Source organism: Mustela nigripes, chromosome 6 (genome assembly GCF_022355385.1).
Source record: "Mustela nigripes isolate SB6536 chromosome 6, MUSNIG.SB6536, whole genome shotgun sequence".
NCBI lineage: Eukaryota > Metazoa > Chordata > Mammalia > Carnivora > Mustelidae > Mustela > Mustela nigripes.
Window position 1 is genome coordinate 83770198 of NC_081562.1, and position 6221 is coordinate 83776418.

Sequence of the window (6221 nt, forward strand, 5' to 3'; positions counted from 1 at the left end):
TATACATATACATATGTATACATATACATATGTATACATATACATATGTATACATATACATATAAAAATATGCCTGTATTCTTCAAAGATCAAAGCCTTATGTGTAGTTATTGGAGAAGTAAAATTCCAAGTTACTTTACTTAACATGACATATAAAATCACAGATAATTTACCTCTGCCTACCTCTAGTTCTCATCTGTAAATGATTTCAGTTTCAAATCACTAAATTTATTATTTTTCCCATATAAATCATACCATTTTTTAGCTATTCAAACTGACCATTTGACCACTCATCTTCAAGTATGCTGGTTCAGAAGTGTCTTCTGTCTACATCAATTTGCCTTTTGCATACTGCCATTTCAATACATAACACTTTTCTCCACTACTTCCTTGTCAGAGATATTACCCTCATTAGATGGTCAAAATTTCTATAGGCAGGGACTCTTCCATATCATTGTCATTATTACTGCAGCTCATTCTGGTTATTTAAAATTCTCTTTGATAAGCAGATGCCCAAAACAGTATCTCGGTACCACAGGATATGGGAAAACAAATTTGCTTTCACAGAAAAATATATCTTTATGTTTCTTTATTTTTTAATTAAGTTCAATTAGCCAACATATAGTACATTATTGGTTTTTGACATAGTGTTCAATGATCCACGGTTGCTTATAACACCCAGTGCTCACATATAAAATATGTATATTTTATATGTGCCCTTCTTAATGCCTATCACTCAGTTACCCTATCCCCTCACACCCCTCCTTTCTGTAACCTACAGTTGGTTTGTGGTGGTCCAGAGTGTCTCATTATTTTCTCCCTCTCTGATTTCTTCCCATTCAGGTTTCCCTCCCTTCGCTGTGGTCCTCCACACTATTCCTTATGTTCCACATATGAGTGAAATCATGATAATTCCCCTTCTGTTTGACTTATTTCACTTAACATAATCCCCTCCAGTTCCATCCATGTCAATGTAAATGGTAGGATTCATCCTTCCTGATGGCTGAGTAATATTCCATTGTATGTATGAACCATATCTTCTTTATCCATTCATCTGATGAAGATCTCTTCCACAGTTTGGCTATTGTGGGCATTGCTGATATGAACATTGGGATGCAGGTGCCCCTTCTTTTCACTATATCTGTAACTTTGGGATAAATACCTAGTAGTGCAATTGCTGGGTCATAGGGTAACTCTACTTTTAACTTCTTGAGGAAACTCCATACTCTTTTCCAGAGTGGCTGCAACAGCTTGAATTCCCACCAACGGTATAAGAGGGCTCCCTTTCTCCACATCCTCCTCAACATTTTTTGTTCTCTGTCTTGTTAAAGTTGGCCATTCTAACTGGTGTGAGGTGGTATCTCATTGTGGTTTTGACTCAGACTTCCTTGATGGAAAATGATGTGGAGCAATTTTTCATGTGTCTGTTAGCCATTTGTATGTCTTCCATGGAGAAGTGTCTGCCCACGTTTTCTGCCCATTTCCTGACTGGACTATTTGGTTCTTGGGGTGCTGAGTTTGAGAAATTCTTTATAGATCTTGGATATCAGCCCTTAATCTGTTATGTCATTTGCAAATATCTTCTTCCATTTTGTAGGTTGCCTTTTAGTTTTGTTGACTGTTCTCTTTTCTGTGCAGAAGCTTTTTATCTTGATGAAGTCCCAATAGTACATTTTGTTTTTGTTTCCCTTGCCTTTAGAAATACGTTTGGAGAACAGTGTGGAGATTCCTCGAGAAGTTAAAAATAGAGCTTCCCTATGACCCTGCCATTGCACTCCTGGGTATTTACCCCAAGGATACAGATATTGTGAAAAGAAGGGCCATCTGTACCCCAATGTTTATAGCAGCAATGGCCACAGTCGCCAAACTATGGAAAGAACCAAGATGCCCTTCAATGGACCAATGGATAAGGAAGATGTGGTCCATATACACTATGGAGTATTATGCCTCCATCAGAAAGGATGAATACCCAACTTTTGTAGCAACATGGATGGGACTGGAAGAGATTATGCTGAGTGAAATAAGTCAAGCAGAGAGAGTCAATTATCATATGGTTTCACTTATTTGTGGAGCATAACAAATATCATGGAGTACAAGGGGTGTTAGAGAGGAGAAGGGAGTTGTGGTAAATTGGAAGGGGAGGTGAATCACGAAAGACTATGGACTCTGAAAAACAATCTGAGGGGTTTGAAGTGGCGGGGGGGTGAGAGGTTGAGGTACCAGGTGGTGTGTATTATAGAGGGCACGGATTGCATGGAGCACTGGGTGTGGTGAAAAAATAATGAATGCTGTTTTTCTGAAAATAAATAAATTGAAAAAATTTTTTAAAAAAAGAAATATGTCTTGGAAGAAGTTGCTGTGACCATGGTTGAACCTTTTTATGTTTCTAAATTAAATTTTCTAATTTTACAACAGTTGCAAAGCTATTAATAAAAATAATTTTTAAAAACATGCTGCTAAAGCAAAATATTACACTATCTACAATCCAACTTCAATCCTGTAAATATAGTGGTTTAACATTTTACTGTAACATAAAATGGTAGTCCTAAATATTTAGTTATGATTCCTGACTAAACTCTCATTAGCATACTAATAAGCCATCTAGACTTTGTGCCCATTGTGAGTTAAGCCAAGTCAGGTATCAACAGTTTTGTAAAAACTTACTATCGCAGGGAGACTTCAGAGGTGCAGATTCGTGTTCTCTTGGTTCCAGTGGATAATTACATGCAAGAAAATGAAACTGGACCCCTATCTTACACCACTCACAGAAATTAACTCAAAATGGGTTACAGACTTAAACATAGGAATTGAAACTGTAAAACTTCCAGAAGAAAAATTCGGGTAAATAATTTTTGACATCAGCCTTGGCAACGGTTTTTTAGATATGATACCAAACGTAAAGGCAAACAAAAGCAAAAATTGGTAAGTGGGACTACATCAAACTAAAGTACTTCTCCACAGCAAAAGAAACAGTCAACAAAAGGAAAAGAAAACCTATGGAGTGAGAGAAAATATTTGTAAACCATCTATGTGATAAGAAGTTAATATCCAAAATATATGAATAATGTATACAACTCAACAATAAAATAACCTGGAACAATCCAATTAAAAATGGACAGGGAAACTGAGTAGACTTTTTCCAAAGAATATGTACAAACAGTCAACAGGTAGGATCAAAGTGTTCTCAGTTTTACTACTTTTCAGGGAAATGCAAATCTAATCCATGAGGACATATACCTCACACCTATTAATATGGCTGTTATCAAAATGACAAGAAATATCAAGTGTTGGTAAGGATGTGAAGAAAAGGGAACCCTTGTACACTGTTGGTGGGAATGTAAATGGGCTCAGCCATTATAAAAACATGGAGTTTCTTCAAAATATTAAAAATGAACTACCACACAATGCTGGAACCCCACTTCCAGTTACCTATCCAAAGTAAATGAAATCAGGATATTAAGGAGATATCTGTACTTCTATGCTCATTGTAGCATTATTCACCATAGTCTAGATATAGAAACAAAGTGTCTATCTGCTAATTAGTGGATAAAGAGGATATTATATATATGAAAAATGGGATATTATCCAACCATGAGAAAGAAGGAAATCCTTCCATTTCCAACAACACAGGTGGTCCTGGAGTGCATTGTACTAGATGAAAAGAGAGACAGAGAGGAAAAAAATCTTGTATGATATCGTTTGTATGTGGAGTCTATCAACAATAGCAAAATCCTCTTTCATAGAACCAGGAAATAGAATAGTGGTTGCCAGAGGGAAAATGGAATAGGAGGAGGAAATGGGAGTTGCATATCAAAGGGTATAAACTTAAAGTTATAAGACAATTGAGTTCTGAGGGTCTAATGTACAGCATGGTGACTATGGTTAATAATATGGAATTGTATGAATAAAAATGCTTAGAGTGTATTTTAAGCATTCTGTACATAGACACACAAGATGATGAATATGTTAATTAACTTAATTTTGGTAAGCATTTCACAACATACACATATATCAAATCATCATGTTAAATAACATGGAGGAGATGGAGAGGAGAAGGGATTTGAGGGAAATTGGAAGGGGAGGTAAACCATGAGAGACTATGGACTCTGAAAAACAACCTGAAGGTTTTGAAGGGGCAGGGGGTGGGAGGTTGGGGGAACCAAGTAGTGGGTATTGGGGGTATTGGGGAGGGCACCTATTGCATGGAGCACTGGGTGTGTTGCAGAAACAATGAATACTGTTACACTGAAAAGAAATTTAAAAAAAAATTTTTTTTAATCATCATGTTATATACTTTAAATATATCCAATTTTGTTTGTTCCTTATACTTCAATAAAATAGGGGGAAAACCAAAAACCTACAAATCTATTTGATTTACTATTAGAGTGATTTAATACTGCCTCATTTCAATTGAACAGTATCAAGAATCTTAATGGTGTTCATAACCTTTGGCCCAGGATTCAGGTTCTTGAAATAACCAAAATAGGGAAAACTTCATGCTAAAAGTGTTAAATACAGTATTGTACACTTCGTTGAGTCTATCCTAGATATAATTTGGAACAACTATTAGCATAAAGAAATTGGTACTATGGTAAAAGGCTAAAGACTGATAGTACCAATAGGATTACTACATTAAATTTGACTTGTGTACTTGATGAAACTGGATGATAATTGAAAATCGTTTTTTTTTTTAATTAGAAGTCATGAGAAAATGTTCATGATATAATTTTAGGTATAATTATAGGATGTTAATAAATGCATCTATGAATGCCTTACAAAAAGATTTTCTGTAGACAAATTTAGAAGGAAATAAATATAACCATTTCTGTGTTGCTAGTTTTATTTATTTATTTTTTCATGTGATGACAACTTTTATTTATTTTTGGTGACAGTTTATGGGTTTTTTGTTGTTGATTTTTATTTCTTTTCAGTGTTCCAGAATTCATTGTTAATGCACCACACCCAGTACTCCATGCAGTTCGTGCCCTCCTTAATACCCACCATCAGGGCTTCCCAACCCCCCCCCCAAAAAAAACCCTCAGTTTGTTTCTCAGAGTCCACAGTCTCTTATGGTTCGTCTCCCCCTCTGATTTCCCCCAACTCACTTCTCCTCTCCTTCATATAAGCGATCTAATTTGACATTCAGATATTCATAGTATTCTCTCATAACTTTTTAAATTCCTATAACATGATAGAAATGTCCCCACTTTCATATCTGATTTTATTACGTCTTTTTTTCTTGCTCATTATAACCCAAATTTTATCAATTTTGTTAAACTTTTCAAAAAGCCAGATTTTGGTTTTTTATTCACTCTGTTGTTTTATTCTTTCCTATTTTGTTTAGCTCTACACTAATATTTATTATTTCCTTTATTCTTGGGTTTGGTTTGTGCTTCTATATTTCATTCCTTAAGATGAAAAGTTATGTTATTTATTTGAGATGCTTCTTTTCCTTCCATGTAGGTATTTGCAGCTATGCATTTCCCTCTAGCATTGTTTTTACTGCATCCCATAAGTTTGATATGTTGTGTTTCCATTTTCATTCTTTTCAAAGTATTTTCTAATTTCCCTTGTTTCTTCTTTGACACACTGATTAAGATTGTATAGTTTAACTTCCATATATTTGTTAATTTTTCAGTTTCTTCTATGCTGATTTATAGCTTCATTCCACTGGAATAAGAGAAGATATTTTGTGTGATTCAATCTGTTTAAATTTATTGAGAGTTGTTTTGTGGCCTAACATATGCTTGATCCACAAATGGCCAATAGGTGCTCAATATTAATAATCATCATCAGGGAAATGAAAATCAAAACCACAATGTGCTATAAACTCATGCTTGTCAGAGCGGCTACTATTTTTGTTTGTTTGTTTGTTTGTTTTGTTTTGCATTGCTTTATTTATTTATTTTTAAGAATCTTTTTAATATTATTTATCTTTTTAAATTTATTTCTTATTTATTTTCAGCTTAACAGTATTCATTATTTTTTCACCACTCCCAGTGCTCCATGCAATCCGTGCCCTCTATAATACCCACCACCTGGTACCCCAACCTCCCACCCCACCCACCCACCACTTCAAACCTGTCAGATTATTTTTTAGAGTCCATAGTCTCTCATGGTTCACCTCCCCTTCCAATTTCCCCCAACTTCCTATTTTTTAAAAAAAGCATGATGGCAAGCACTGATGAGGGCAAAAAGAAATTTTATGGTTGGAAGGCAAA